The sequence below is a fragment of the Poecilia mexicana genome, unplaced genomic scaffold, assembly GCF_051168715.1.
Source record: "Poecilia mexicana isolate PSO_F unplaced genomic scaffold, ASM5116871v1 scaffold_2, whole genome shotgun sequence".
NCBI classification, from domain to species: Eukaryota; Metazoa; Chordata; class Actinopteri; order Cyprinodontiformes; family Poeciliidae; genus Poecilia; species Poecilia mexicana.
Genome location: NW_028263371.1, coordinates 34,544,435 through 34,560,748, shown reverse-complemented (window position 1 = coordinate 34,560,748; position 16,314 = coordinate 34,544,435).

Genomic DNA, 16,314 nt, shown 5'->3' with positions numbered 1-16,314 from the left:
GAAAATTAAAGCTCAAATTCCAACTGAATTGTTTCTTCTTTCTCAAGTCATTTCATGGCATTTAGGAACACATATCACCAGATCCTGTTAACAAAGTCCTTGGAATTCTACATAAATTCCCATTTATAACATCCTCTAGCAAAAGCTTGATAGGTTACTGCTTTTGGTGCTTGTGAGAGAAAAATCAGGATAAGGAGCAAAAAAACATAAAACAAAATATATGAACTCTGCAACATTTAAACGTTATAAATCCTCCTGGATAAATTCCAAGTTTTGTTTGGAATGAAATTATTTAGCATATATATATATATATATATATATATGCTAAACATGCGGTGAGGTTCATTGCTGGTGAGGCACTGACTTATGACTTAGACACCACACATGTTATTGGACGTACGCAAATTTCGCGCAGGCATACAACGCTGGACGGAAAAAAAGACTAATCATTTACATGTCATCCATAGCCACATTAACTCAGTGAAATTTAGAAATGTAGGTATTGATTTCGTGCTATGATCCACAGCAAAGTGATCTGTATTCGCCAAGCTACGCAGACTCGTTGCCATAGCAACTGACAACAATGCCACTTCATGTTTTAGGATTTAACACCAAAAAACATTCAAGAATTTTGCACACAGAACAGAACATTTAGTCCAGGGGTCCCCAAACTTTTTCTTGCGAGGGCCACATAACTGTTCCCTTTTCTGGTCGGGGACCGGTCTTAGTTTTTCGAGAAAGAAACCTTAGAAAACTTTTGTTGACCGGGGGAGGGGGTGGAGTGAAACTGTGGACCGGGGGGGCTGGATTACTGCCGACGACATATTCGCGTTTGTAGATAGATTTTTACCCAGAATGTAAATGGAAAAACCGTGAGCGAAACGGTGACTGGTACTGACTAGTATATATTCCATTGAGGGAAAGTAAGTTTCATATGTGCTCAAGAGCTCCCCTGGTGGTTGAAGAAAAAATCCACATATATATGAAAAAAAAACACTGAACGCTCTCTGGTATTGTTCAGGGGACCGGACCAAATGAGAAGGCGGGCCGTAGTTTGGGGAGCCCTGATTTAGTCTGTTGTTTTAGGCTTAATGTTTAATTAATAAATAATTGCTGTGGTAGATTAGCTACCGCTTCTACTTTACTGAATTATTTAGACATAAACTGTAACCCACAAAACGCACATTTCATTAAAAAAAACAAAAACGTCTCATTGCTGTCTTACCTTTACGTATCAATGAAATGCATGCACCGCTAATTCTGCACAAAAATATTACACCGGCATGTCTTTTCTACTCCGTTTGAGAATCGTCAAACTCTCGAAGCAAAACTTTCAGCTCCGGTGTTGGTCTTCCTTAGTTATTATCTCCTGCTTCAAATGAAAATCCACTTTAGAAAACTGTTAAAGTGTAGAAATGTAGACTTTCATGTTGACATCGGAAGAGAGGAGAAAACAAATATATCGCTGTACTTTACTTATTTACTGTATGGCTAGCTCCATGGCTAGCTCACTGTGTCTTACTCTGCAGTTGTGGAGTCACAATATCTGGGATCATGAGCGCCCCCTGCCATGATGCAAGAGAACTGCCTGCCTCACCTCGAGTCTGTTCTCTGCCGTTTCTGATCGCTCCTCCGCACACAAAATACGATACAAGCACAGTTGGTGACAAAAAAAAACACTGTACATTATATACATAAGCGAAATTATGGAAAATCAGTCCATATATTAAATGTTTTTTAGTTTTTTAGCCATTTTATTACCGGCGTACAGACAGGACGAACATGCTCCCATAGAGTGGCAGCCAGTGCAGTTGGCGAGAGGTTGATCAGTCCCAGGTGAGGCTCAGCTCGCTGCTGCCTCACCGGCTTCGCTTCTGAGCATTTGAATGGGAAAATGCAAAAATCCAGCGATTTTGAAGAAAAAAATAATCAGAATTGGTTAAGCTAAGTAAAAAAAATAGATACTTTGTAGTAAAAACTGCTGGGTGAAAACAACAATATAAATGGTTTTATTATCATTATTTTTCCATGATGGCATGGAAAAATAATGCCATCATGTCAGGGGAGGGCAAAGCCTCCCCTGACCCCACATCATGGATATATATATAGTTTTTTTTCTGCTTCTCAGCAGAAGAAACCTCTGTGTTCTGGAAGTCCTCGTCACGTCAGCAAAACAGATCAATTCAGCAGTCGACAAGCCACTGGATGGAGTCATAGGGGATCAGAGTTCAAATTCTAACTGTATAAAAACCTTTCACATTAAACAATTTCACATTGCACAATATTAAAATTGTCATAGCAAATAATTACCAATCTAAATTTTAGTAGAATCATTCAGTTTAATTCAAGCTTCAACTTGACAAAAATACTGATCAGATGGGACTCAGACCAGTTTCTGACCAAAACTCATTACCAGCTCAGCTTCATGTAATTCAATAAGAACATTAAATTACAGAAGTGGAGACACTGACTAAACAGGACAAAGTTTGGGTTTTAGCAGCAAAATGGACAGCATGCAAAGACAATGATAAAGACAGAAGGGCTGGATGGAACTGAACAACAAAAAGGGCAAAGCCCTAAGCAACAAGAGGGGAAGGGGAAGTTACTCCTCTTAAATAAACAGCTGGTAGTTCAGCCTGAAAAGCGATATGATAATATTGTCAAACCATGTTTAACAATATGATGGATTACCTCACAATGAGTGAAACCTGTACAAATTGCTGCAATAAGCCCTTCAATAACCTTGAGCTCTACCACTGTCAGCCATAATCCACATGTTCCTCCAACAGGGATGGGATTATTACTACCCAGCACAAAAAAAACAGTGTAAGGAGGCTGCATGTGTTAGTGTTGAGCCAAATAAGCTGTTGGCTCAGCCACACCACAGAGGAGAATAATTGCACTATCACTCTTACACTGAATGCAATCATAATTCACTTACATTTCTCTGACTGTCTCAGTCTGTTGTACTGGGTTGAGCTGGATTATCTGTCAGATTAAACATCTTCCTTCTGTCTCCAAACCTCAAAATTCACATTATGTCAGGTGAAAATATGGTAGCATGTTACCACCAGTTAGAACTATCTTGAGTGTTATCTACGGTAGAATGGACTTGGGGCTAATAACCAGTGCATTAGCCCCAATGAAATCTGGAATGTTCCACATCTACTATATGTTCCAAAGTAAGTCATTGTTCCCACAGCTTGTATTTTTAATTTTTGTATTAAGTATGGAGGTTAGAATGTAACCTAAAAATAGTCTGAAATCATTCACGGATTATCCAAATTCAAATGAATCTATTTCTTTCCCCTTAAAGAACTTTAACGGTACATTTTGTGATGATTTTCTGCTAAGAGATGCTAAAAGACACACATGCTACAAGAGAGTGACTGGAGCCAAAAAGAGTCAATTCTCCACTAAAAGCAGAACTTTACTTAAAGATATCAACATGTAGTTTGGACTCACTCCTGCTTTGTGTTTCCATCCCCTCTGTGATGGGTTGCCTCTGCTGGGTTCGGGTTGGCCGGTTCCCTGATCCACCTGTAGGAAACACAAACTTCAGTCAGCTTTCATTGGATTCTCTCGTTTCTCATGTTGCCAACTACTACTTAAAGCATCTTTTAGAGTTGTAATATTCAAGACCAGTCTCGATTTTGTGTCGGCCAAAACCACAACTGTAAAAATGTCACTAAATTGTCAGCATATTGTCCAGCTTATTTGTCAGAATCCTTCTTTTCACTGGATGGAATAACGTGACTTAGTAATTACGTGTTTCTGTTACCCTGTAACGCATCGCCTCCCCTTTACCTCGCCCTTGTATGGGGTTCCATATGTGGCATACAATGAACGGTAAGCTCTGTGAAGTGATGTTAGCAAAGCTAGCTGAGTAGTGACAAATATGTTGCATTTAGGATGATAAATGCTGTCACTTTCTGCGCTTATTGTGCGAAGGTATTGACTGATGTCTCGCGCATGTGCGATGACTCTGTGACCAAAGTCTGCAATATAGTGATGGGACGGTCATGAATGATCCGATTCTATGAGAGGCCCCATGGGCCAAAACTTACAAACTCTCTTACACTCACAGTCAAACTCTCTTACATTCACAGTCAAACTTTCTTACACGTACTATCAAACTCTCTGACAGACTTTGATTGCAACGGAAGTTAACTTAAAATTTCAGTTTCTGATTGGACCCCAGGCAGGAGTAGGCGGGTTTTCACGGACAGAAAAATAGCTGAGCGGCAGCGACTCACAGAGGCAACTAATATTTTAAATGACATCGTTAGCGCTCCAAAAGTAATGTCAGCATTATTAGAAGTGTTTAGGAGCCGACAGCCAGCATCGGAAACCCCATCTATCAGTGGGATAAAGCTAGCCGTCTCTTCGGAAATAGCAGTAAAGCCTGCACTCGATTTTAATGTGCGCGCGACAGCACAAGTTATGGCGCTCTCTTTTCAAAATAAAAGCACATCTCCAGTTTATGTTTGATTCACACATCAAGTTTCTCTCTGGCGGCTATAACAGGCTAAAGCTTTGTGTTAATTAACCCTCTATGGCATAACTTTTTTATTTTTGGGGGGGAAAATATTTTCCTGCATTCTTTGGGAGCTTGTTGGTCCCTAATTACATATAATAAAATTGGACCCTGACACCTCCCGGAACCAGATTTGGGTTTGTTGCCTCAGGGCAACATTGAGCTACAAGGGGTCTACAGTAAAACGCCAAGTTTTCTACAGTGATTATGAGAAATTAAATACAAATCAAACAAAACTATATTCATAAAAAACCTTTTTTTGACAAAAATAAATCAGACATGATTCCAACTCACCAAATATAAAATAAACAACTAACTTTCATTTATCAATTGTACATTTGCGCAAATTACTAAAACGAGCATTTGTACGTTTGTACATGTGTATGTTTGGCAGAGTTAGAATCACTCAGGATGTTGAAATCAGTCTTTTTGTCACGGTCGGTGTAGTGGATGAGGTGAGGAGAGACGCTGAGACCCAGATTATGGTGATGATGATGATTTTAATAACGATAATGCTCACAAGCAGTTCAGGACAGGCAGCACGGCAGGAAACAAGCACACAGCTAAATGCCGGTAGCAACTGACAATAAGGACAAAACGAGAGCAAGCACAAACCAGGACTTGGCAGTTCCACTGGAGAGTACAGACTGACGCAGCAGCATACCCTTAACAAACAAAGACAAGGACCCGACGAGGAACACAGACAACAGGTGGGTTTAAATACACATGGGGTAATTAAGGGAATGAGACACACCTGGGAAACAATCAACGGGGAAGACGCAGAGACAGACTCACAGGGAACGGGACTACACCGAAAAACTCAAAAATAAACACAGAAACACGGATCGTAACACCTTTTCCCTATGATATGTTAAACATCAGGAAGGAATTGCTTGCTGATGTTAAAAAAGTGTGTATCACATTTTTGGCACTTGACAATTGGCGTACCTGGGAATCACCATCGGTTTATCTGATTATGTATGGGTTGTAGCGACCAGATTCACATCAGTGACAGGACTTAGGGCTGCAGGTTCTTTTTTTTAAGAGTTTGTAGTTCTGATTTGTTTGGTATAATTTGAGCCAAGCAAAGGACAACATTTCCACCAGCTCCTATATACGGTCGATTTGGTGGTGGTACGGCTCGCCCTGTGTAGATTCTCAAGTTGTAAGGAACACCATCTGCACCAGCCATATGAAGTACCCTGCAGACCCGTATATTTAGTTTAGCAGGTATTGCTTCAGTCTTAGCCTGCCTTGGAATGGGGCCATTTGTTCATTGATGACCAGCTCTTCACCCTTTGGGACTGAAGTCAGTTTTGAGGATAAACAAACAATGAAATAATGGTTGTACAGTGGATCCTCATGTTTTCATTGGGAATGACCCCAGCTTATGAACCATGCACATTTTGTCCATGAAACGATCTTGCATCGATCTCCTGTTGCTGTTAGTCAATAATAAAGTTAAAAAAATGGCCGTGATAATTATTTTGTAATCAATTGCATATCATTGCATTAGAATAATATTGTATGAGCAAAAGGGCCCTAACTGCGCAATGTTGCCCTGAGGCAACAAACAAAAAAACACAGTTTTAGCATATAAATTATAAAAAAAAATGTCTTGAAATGATCTATAATGCTTCTTTACATACTCACAGATATTAAAATATTTTTAGTTAGAGTGACCCAAATTTAAACATGAAGAAAAGTGATGTATAACTTACAAGTAGGAGGCAAGGTGTAGCATGCACCTCTGCGTCATAAAAAGGACTGTTCCTCCTCTAAGTAAAAGGTCACATGAACCTCAACACCTATTTTATTTGGACAAAAATATGTCTGGAGGTATTTTAAATCATTCCCCCCCAAAAATAAAATAAAGGAGCAACGTGAGCTACAGAAATGTGGTTTGTTGCCTGAGGGCAACGCCATGCCATAGAGGGTTTTAATTTGCAAAACGACATTATGTATCTGAAAAAAAATAGTGTGGGCAAAAAATCCTGTAAAGCACATATGTGCAACCTCAGTTAAAATTGGTCTTATAGCTGTCCCTGTGTCATCCTGAAGGTATTGTTTATGTAATCTGAAAGATTTTTTTTGCATGTCAGCAATTTTGATTGAGGTTGCACATATGTGGGTTACACAATTTTTTGCCCACATAATATGTTTTAATTTATTTTCAGATACATGATTTACTTTAGCAAATCAAATAACACAAAGTTTTACATTTTTAAAGCCGCAGGAGAGAAACATGAATCAAACATAAACCGGAGGTCCACTTTTATTTTGAAAAGCCTGCCTGGGGTCCAATCAGAAACTGAAATTTTAAGTTAACTTCCTTGCAATCAAACTCTGTCAGAGAGTTTGATAGTACGTGCAAGAGAGTTTGTAAGTTTTGGCCCCTGGGGCCTCTCATACGATTCTGCTATGCTCTACTAAGAACGACAGGACTGAGAACCGTTCTTTGTTTTTGCAATGCTCTGCGCATGCTGCCGTAGCTATTATTATTCAATTTTATATATTTATTTAATCATCGAATAAATAAAATACAAGAACGTAGCACATGTGCATTGTTCTTTGATTATTTTCGTCACCTGGTTTCATGGAGTGGGAGACAGAGTAACGACAGTAACAGTTCTCCTTGTGCCTAGTTACTTTTTGCTTGTTGCTCTTTGGTCAGTGTTCATAGTTGACCGTTTACCCTTAATGCATTATGTTTAATGAAGCAGACGGGTGGTTTCTCACATGGGCCATATGAGCTACCACCCAGGGCGTTATCTTGTTAGGGGTGAAGACCTCTACAGATTGTGGCACAGAGATGGAAGCAAAGCAGAACAAAGAAGAGTTTGAATCGATCATTTTAATTTACTTCGGCTCTAAGCATTTAATATCTGGGTGCTTTTATGGGAATGTAGATGTTTCAGATCAATTTGAGAAGCAATTTTGATCATATTTCGCATTTTATTGCATCATGTAGCATGAGGCGCCTGTCTTAGTCTTAACTCGGACTCGATGCACTCTGGTCTTGGGTTAGGTGGTCTTGACTACAACACTGGCTAAACTAAAGTCATATATTTACCAAATAATACTTCATTTTATCAGTCATAAATATTGATGAAGTCTCCTTTATATTCATAAAAGGTGTTGCTATGTTTATGACAGTGTCAGTTTCATGCACACCCCTTCAAATAACATGTTACCCACTTTTCTAAATCCAATAATAGGATTTGTGGTTTGGCATTTAATTAGAATGTAAATAAAACAAATCTTTGAAATGTGACATTTAAGTGATGAAGAAAAATATCGCAAAGAAAGATATTTCTGTAAAGCTGAGTTAATTCTCCTAGATTACTGCCTGACCTTTTCAGCTTGAATGGGACAAAAAGAAAGCTGATTAACCTGCAGTTCACAGGAAGCTTCTGTTTAAAATTCACTTAACTTTTCACAAGCTCTTAGATTTGGATGGAAATGTTTGTGACATTTACTGCAAATTATAGGGAAACCAGAACAGGATCCATCTAATGAAAGATTCAGCAAAAGACAGAAAACACTTTTTTATCCTAAGCTAAAATACTTTCTGGCTGTTGGAAAAATGCATAATCTATCAAATGCAGACAGCACTGCAACAAGCTCTGTTTCAGTGTGGTTTGGCCAGTGACAGGCAGTGAAGCTTGATGAATAAGCCCATAATTCCAAACAAGGTATTTCTAGTGGCTTGAGGAAGAAAGCTTGAAACATTTGACCCAAATCCTATAGTTTAAAAGGCAATTCTACCAACTACTAAGAAAATAAGTGAAAACTTCAGCTGCAGTCCAAAAACAGGATTTTAGGTTAATTGTTTTCTCCATGTTAGGTTGGGGTGATCACTTCTGAGTTTTTTTTTTGCTGATTTAGACTCAGCCTGGCTGGATAAAGAATACAATCCTCCAAACTTCTCTGTGAAATCTTTATGACAGCTTTAATTTGTTGTGTGACTCTGGAAGTCGCTGCAGGGCCAGAGTCATTTTCAGGTACTAATGCCACTTAAAGCTACACAGCAAAGTCAGAAGTGTCAGATTTCCAGTGCAAGTGTTTTATGTTAAAAATACAGTGTTAATTCAACAACATGAGTGTTAGTGAGTGTTAGTTTCCCTAAAACTCACTAAAGAGTTCCAAAGAGTTAAACAAAAAGCAAACCAGTCCAGTGTTGAATTCTAAATTAACTCCAACAGTCTAACTCAACACTCAGTCTGGTGTTGATTTAGAAATCAATATCAGACAGTTCCTCCCACAATTGTAACATATTTGTGACATCACTTCAGGGAAGGAGCTACACATAGGGTGGGTGTTGCAGCAGGCCCCTGGCTTGGACATAGAAGGGGACTGCATGGGAGGCACCAGTAGCCTGATGTTTCTGTTCTTCTCTTGGTTTGTTGAACTTCATGTCAGATGGATTTCAAAATGACATAGTCGCTCTCTCTGGTGATGAAACTTGTTAGCTTCGCTGTTGTGGGCATGTCCATGTTGTAAAGTTAAATTATCATGAGCTTTATTATTTGGGCCCCGTCATTAGCCCGGCCCCCCGTCCCACGCCGTCTTGTTCCGCTGCTGCGTCACGTTTGCCTGAGGGGCGGAGGCAGCAGTATGGCGTCTTGTCTGGAGCTTATTATAACAAGGTAAGCTCCATGTCAAAATGATCATGTTTTTGACTCTTTTTTATGGAGGCATTAAGTTTCCGTTTACACAAGAGTATCGATTCATATACATAGTTCGCTTAACGTACATTTATTTGTTTGGATATCACGGTATATACGACTGTTTATTATCTTAACCAAACATTTAAACTGTCAGGAAAATCTGGAGGCCATTTGAGTTAACATTATTTAGCTGCGGGGTCGTTTTCTTTAAGTTTTTGGCTGTAGACTGCAAAATGGGGGAGTGGCTGCGCTGGACCATCGGCTTGATCTATGCCACAGGAGTCAAACTCCAGTCCTGGAGGGCCACATACCTGCAACATTTAGATGTGCTGCTGCTGCACCACACCTGAATACAATTATTAGGTGATTAGCAGGACTCTGGAGAACATATCTACACAATGAGGAGGCAATTAAGTCATTTGACTTTGGTATTTTGTACCTGTGGCACATCTAAAAACTGCCAGAATGTTTTTTCTTTGTCAGTGTGTCATGTTGGTGACTGAAGCCTGTTATGATGACTTCAACACATTTCTTCTGTCAGGTTGGCACGACTTTTAATGCTGTCCAAAACATTTTCTATAAGCTGACTAATTTCTTTAGTAATTATTTCTGACTTTTTTATGCTTTATCTTCTAAACCAGGTGGGCAGAGTAATTTGAATGAATATGACGTGACACACACAGGTGAGTCTGATTAGTTTTGTTCAGACTTCTTTTTAAAATATTTATTTATTATTCTAATGTTTCTGCTATATTTCCTGTTTTTCCTTCCAGGCTGGAAGTCTTGGCGAAAACAAGAGCAGCACCAAAGACACTTTATCATCAGTGATCACAAGACCATCCGTGGTCGCTTCCAATGAACTTTCAAAGCACACTTCACCTTCAGTGCAAAGTACCATGAATGTATGACCTTTGTTGTATATTGCTGTCAGTGCTGTTTGATGTTTTGAAATAAAAGTGATTATATACTGCAACTGGTGCTGGTGTTTTTATATCATCTAATGCAGCATCTAATGTCTTTTAAAATGAATTTGGGGATTATTGATGGCCAATAGTTTCTGGGGAAAAAAGGTTTTAATTGCTCTAGTGGCTTTTATTTGGTAGTAAATTGACAAAAAAAGTGGGTAATCAGAGAAGGGGAAGACCAGGAAGTGAACCCATGACAGCCGCATTGAAAGCCTCCATATGTGGGTTGTGTTTAACCCCTGTGCCACCACAGCACACCCTGCCAGTAGTACTTAAAACTCAATTTCTATGTTAATATATACTTTACACCATTCTGTGTTAGATTAACACTTTCATAGTGTTAACTTTTGACAAAATACACTAGTTGTTGGGTAGATTAACACTGAAGTGTATTTGATTTCAACTACTGTGAGTGTTGATTCAACTCTATCACAAATAATACTTTCAAAAGTGTAACTTCTACACCATCCAGAGTGGACCAATATAGACACTTTCAAAGTGTTGAATTTAACTCTGTAGTTGATGGAACACTTCCAAATTATGCTGTGTACCACCCACAAAAAGCTAACATCTTGGATTACTTAAAACTCTGTCTACAAACACATACAAGTGCTTATTTTAACAGTTCAAACCCCAAATATACCTTAACATGCAATAATACACAGAATAAGTTCATAAATAGTAACTGCAGAATATCTGCAGTTTTCCTTATTGCTATGATGTTGGAGCCGTTTAGAGCCAAGGAGAACAAATGACACTCCTGGATTTACTGCTTAGGAAACAGCAGCAGCCAGTGAGCATTGTGCCTTGGTATGTTAGCTTCCCAAGCTACATTTTATTTAGAATATTTTAGATATGCTATATGACAAAAATCCATGATTAATCAATCAATCAAATTTTATTTGTATAGCACATTTCAGCAGCAAGGCTTTACATAATTAAAATAAAAACAGCATGTAATAAACACTGAGAAAGAGAAAGAGATTTAAAAAACATCATTAAAACGTAAACAGTGAGAAAGAGAAATAAAAAGCTGTAGAACTTTAGTTGAGATGCCGTCAACTGGGACTCCAACCCTTTGGACTTTAGTCAAAACGCCGTTTGACAAGGACTCTAACCTCTCGTACTTTAGTCAAAACGCCGTTTGACAAGGACTCTAATCTCTCGGACTTTAGTCAAAACGCCGTTTGACAAGGACTCTAATCTCTCGGACTTTAGTCAAAACGTCGTTTGACAAGGAGTCTAACCTTTCGGAAACAGTGAGAAAGAGAAATAAAAAGAAATTAATAAATAGATAAAAAGAAAAGATAAAAACATTAAAAACATTGAAGACATCATAACCCACACTAACCCTAATTTAGCCATAAACAACTCTATTAGGGGGATTTTGAACAAATCTTGTTGAGTCATGTTTCATAGAAAAACCTGAGAATACTGAATGGCAAAAAGTTATAAAAGTTTACAATAATTCCTAAAAAGATTTCTCCTTCTTCATAAAACATTCATTACAGTTAGAAAATTAAGGAGTTTGCAAGTATATGGACTTTTGGTTTGTGTCTTGTGAATTATCACTACACACCTCAGTTGTTATAGTGACGGATGCACAGAGTCAGAACAGTTGCTGAACTCCCATCCAGGATAGTTTCATCACAGCCTTCAAAACTTGCAGCATGTGTTGCTGGTTAAGAACCAGATTGACAGAGAAAGTTCACCTGTAAAAATTCCATCTTTGTGATAACAAGTTGACTGAGGGGAAATATATGGTGGAATACTAACAATCCAAAAAGGTGCAGTTGTGCCAGCTCTGTTTCACCTCAGCTTTTTAATAAAGATGGAGAAGTTTATAGGAGTGATTTCAGATCCTGCTGCCATCCACTGACCCATCTCTACCCCGTTCTCCCTGCATCACTGAGCTCACTGTGCACAACAGACAGTTATCTCTGCTCTCTCTGGCCGAGCCAGGCCCGGTCCATTGCTATCTCCTTGGGAGCCGGGGATGGACTGGTGTTGAATTTCACACTCTGAGGCTTTGGTTTTAAGGTCAGCAGTAGCTGGTGGAAGGGCAGGTAAAGGTGTTTGCTGAAGCCTAACAAGCAGGGAAGATCAGCACAGTCAACACTTTTCAGCCAATAGTTTTTGGGCCCGTGTGGTATTAATTATCTGAAGGTTTTATCAATTGTTGGTCAAAATACCATTTTTTGTTTTAAAGTATCATTGTAAGATGTAATTAGATGAATAATGTATTAATAAGGTAACAAGAAGTAAATTAAAGCTCCGCGGAGCCTCAAGCAGCCCTCGCAGCCAAGCGCTGCTCAGGCCTACAGCCACCACGGATGTTCCAGCACCGCCTCCCGCCGGCCACCGCCGACGCTCGCGCGCCGTCCTCCATGCGATCCGCTTCGGTGTCTTCGGCAGCGTTCCCTGGCGATGCACCCAAAATCTGGAGCAGATTGGGCCATGTGGCAAGGAGATACAGCTGTTGATTAACCTAGGGGGCGCAGTGGAGTCAAATTGCAATTAAACTCTATTGGGCTCCTTAGAGGTTCACAAGTGTCACTCATAAAAAGTCTGGTGTAAATCGGATAATGTGTCTGTGAATAAGAGATGATCGTATGCATATGGCGAGGGACTGTCATTTCGCCACGCCCCCACGGGTCAGTATGCATATGACAGAGTTCATCTTCATGTCATTTTATGTCAGTCTGCAAAGCATGAAACCCATATGAATTAGAGAGTAAAAGCAAGACATACAGTAGAAAAAACAGGTGACTTCCTGTCGGAAGTGGGCGGGGCTAATGTGATGTAATCAATCGACCATCTAACTGATGAGGGCTGGTCTATAATGAGACATAGAAAGTCTGATGCAGCTGTGACCTCGTATGTGCATGTTATCTCACTTTCATGATTTATGGCGAATAGTCAAAGTTTGGGACGATCCATATGGCGAGGGACAGCCATTTGGCCACGCCCCCACGGGTCAGTAGGCATTTACAGAGTTCATCTTCATGTCATTTTATGTCAGTCTGCAAAGGATGAAACCCATATGAATTAGAGAGTAAAAGTAAGACATACAGTAGAAAAAACAGGTGACTTCCTGTCGGAAGTGGGCGGGGCTAAGGTGATGTCATCAATCGACCATCTAACTGTGATGAGGACTGGTCTATAATGAGACATAGAAAGTCTGATGCAGCTGTGACCTGGCAGTTGGAAGTTATTTCACATTCATGTTTCATGGTGAATAGTCAAAGTTTGGGACTTAGCCACGCCCACATGCTTTGACATACAAAAATTCCTGTGATAACTTTGGACCTTTAATGTCTCAACTCTCTGCTGACTGAGTTTGAAGTCTGTATCTCGAAAGCTGTAGGAGGAGATAGATCAGATGCGACGTCTATGAAAAACAGTAAATGGCGGATTTTGATCCAAAATGGCCGACTTCCTGTTGGGTTTGCACCATGGCTCCAAGAGACTTTTTTGTAGGTCCAGACATTTTACACATGTGTACCAAGTTTCATAATTCTAGGGTAAAGCATGGCTTGGGGCTGATTATTTAAAAAATTCTAGGGGGCGCTGTAGAGAAATTAGGCCACGCCCATCAACGACTGTTATGGATTCCTGTTCGGGGACGAATAAGGATGCATCCTAGTGAGTTTGGTGCAGCTGGGCTGAACGATGTGGATTCTAGGGGTTGCACCAATTAGTCGACTAGTCAACTAGTCGACTAGTCGATTCTTTTCTCTGCACTGACTTTTTTCTGGGCCAGTCGACTAGTCGCAATTACATGACTAAACAGATTTTTCCCAGAAAATGAAAGAAGGTGGACTAGGTGAGTTCGTCAGAAAACTCAAATTGTATAAAAATGTAAATAATTTAATAATTACAAACTGTAAATTACAGAATAGGCTACCGCAATAGGGGCGTTGCGCGGCGCGGTGGTTAGCGCGGCGCCCCGCATACAGAGACTTTAGACCGCGGTAATCAGGAGTCCGACTCCCATCCTCCATTCGCTGGGCCCAGGCCTCTCTCCGCTCTCTCTGCCCCCTTATAGTCAGATCGTTGTCAAATAAACTAGTGCCGAAAAAATCCTTAAAAAAATAAATAAATAAAAAAGACTACCGCAGTAATGTGTTACAACGCGTCATGATGTCAGGCTTTTTTATCCATCCAACTGATCAGGGTCACCCTGCGTATTGAAGCTTTTAACCTGGCAGCTTTACGCTCTTATAAAGATATGGTTTAACTACATCTGGAAACTAAGTCCAAGCTCCATCCTGAGGATCTGATAGAGGCGATCTCGGCCGCCGTCCGCATGTCGGTTCAGAGAGCAGCTGCTGAGTCAGCAGAGCCTCCTGCTGCGCATCGGGCGGAGGAGCAGCAGGAGGTTTCGTTAAATTCAACTGTAACCAAACGGGATCCGTTCATAAGTTTGGTTCGTGATGTTCCAAAAGCACCATTGTGGTCAGTGTGATAATTTGACTCCTATACGAGTAACTATCCAGAGATCATCAGCATCAGCCGGTGTTTGGAAAAAAAAAAAAAAAAAAGTCAGACCCGAATTTGTACAACGAACTTTTCTCCCTGCTCACAAAGAATGATCTGTTTATTGCTCTTTTAATTCTGCATAATAGACTTAGTAAAAGCAGGAGAAGGGGAGTGTGTGTGTGTGTGTGTGTGTGGGGGGGGGGGGGGGGTCGGGGGGGGTCCATATTTGCCGTGAAAATAGCTGATAACGCCTCCAAGTAGTTGTGAAGGGTTTTTGCGCTTACGTCACTATGACGTCACCGCGACTAGTCGACATCGACTCGACTATTATCATGATGTAGTCGACCTTAAAAAATATGTAGTCGTTCAACCCCTAGTGGATTCTAGAGCCAAACGTATGGTGGCGGCGTTCCCTCTGCTTCACCACGCTGCCACGGCCACGCCCTCTACTGAAAACTCTTGGCGCTTTAAAGCAAGTGAGACCAACATGTTATCTGTCATCCAACACAGAATCATCTTCATTAGGTTGAGAGAGGCATAGATGGAGCTTTACAAGTCACAAAAAGGCACTTCCTGTTCTGAGGGGGCGGGGCTTAGATGACGTCATACTATGACGACATAGGATTGTCAGGCATCCCACCACGATCACTCATGTCAAGATTGGTGCAGCTGGGCTCAAAATTGTGGAATCTGCAGCCAAACGTATGGACACGGCGTTACAGGTCACTTCGCCATGCCGCCACGCCCACCTGCTCCATCAAAACCAAGCAGGGGTGGAATCCATGACACACCAACATGTTTTCTGTCTGTGGACACAGTTTCATGTTGATTAGGTCAAAGGGGTCAGATAGCGACCGTTCACAGTAAAACATGACACTTCCTGGTCTCAGGGGGCGTGGCCTAAGTGATGTCATCATTTGACCATTGGGTATTGTAGGGGACCCAATGATGAATAATCACTGATAGTTTGGTGCCTCTGTGAGTTTTTTTGTAAAAGTTATAACCGTTTTGTGTTTCATGGCGAATCCATGAACTTTGACCCCAGGTAACCCCCCTTCAGGAAGGTCGAAAACGCAAACCTTTGATAACTTTGGATCGGCCATGCCTTATGAACGATCTGACCGAGTTTGAAGCCGATCAATCGAAATCCCTAGGACAAGTTCGAAAAAATGCGAACCCTGTAAACGGCCAAAATCGGGTCAAAATCGGAACTTCAATCCAAAATGGCCGACATTCTGTGATAATTGCACTATGACATTAATTGTAAATTCTGAGTGTCTTGGGGAGCTCTACAAGTGTACCACGTTTCAAGTGTCTACGATGAAGCAAGTGAATAGGAAAGGGTCTTTTGAAAGTTGCTAGGTGGCGCCCTTGAGCCGTTTCTGTTGCGATTTTTGGGAGGACCTTAAAATACGTAATTTTTCACCGGGCTCTATGCCCCCGCCAAGTTTGGTGAGTTTTTGAATATGATAAAGCCCCCAAAAAGCCCCCTAAAGAGGGTGGCAGAATCGTAATAAGAAACAGTACAGTTTCAATAGGCCTTCGCAGCACTTAGCTGCTCGGGCCTAATGAAAACAGTTGCTGATCAGGCACCAAAAGCCCATTAGTCTGTTATAACCCTGGAGGTCATTCCATCCCATCACAGCTTGATGACTATCTG